This window comes from Theropithecus gelada, chromosome 14, assembly GCF_003255815.1.
Source record: "Theropithecus gelada isolate Dixy chromosome 14, Tgel_1.0, whole genome shotgun sequence".
Classification (NCBI taxonomy): Eukaryota; Metazoa; Chordata; class Mammalia; order Primates; family Cercopithecidae; genus Theropithecus; species Theropithecus gelada.
In genome coordinates this window covers 7,638,408-7,639,018 of record NC_037682.1, presented here as the reverse complement: position 1 = coordinate 7,639,018, position 611 = coordinate 7,638,408, and positions in this window count along the sequence as shown.

Here is a 611-nt window from a genome sequence, read left to right as displayed (position 1 = left end):
GAGGGCGCTGGGCACTGGACAGCTGTGCTCCATCTCAAGCTCCCTTAACCCTGCTCCTCCGGGGAGGCCAGCTGCCAAGCCAGGCTATGTTCTGGAACCCAGCGAATCTTGGGGGCCAGGCACTGTGCTAGGCACCAGCAGGAGTAACACGAACAAACCTGGCCCTTAGGACATCAGGAAGACAAGCTCCCCTGCCCCTGAGGATCTGCTCAGTGCTGATGGCAGCCCAGCTGTGTGGACTCAGGGGCTCTGAGGGCTGGGGAAACAGGAAGTATCTCTTTGACAAGGTAGGAGCTGCACTTGGAGGGGCAGGGAAAGAACTGAGCATGTTGCAGGCAGCGGGCCCAGCCTGAGCTATGGCAGGATGTGAACTTCCCATCACAAATGCAGCCCTCAGCCCACTGCAGTGGATACAAGGAAGGGCCTCTCTCAGGGCCAGAGAAGAGACCAAGAGACCAAGAGACCAAAAGACCAGGCCCAGGCGGAAGACTGCTGGCCACGTGGAACACTGGCTCCAGAGTTATTCTCTGTGAAATCTACTCCCCGGACCTCAAACATGGCAAGAACCAGAGGTCCAAAGAGGCCCAGACACAGGTTGTTGTGCTCAGTCC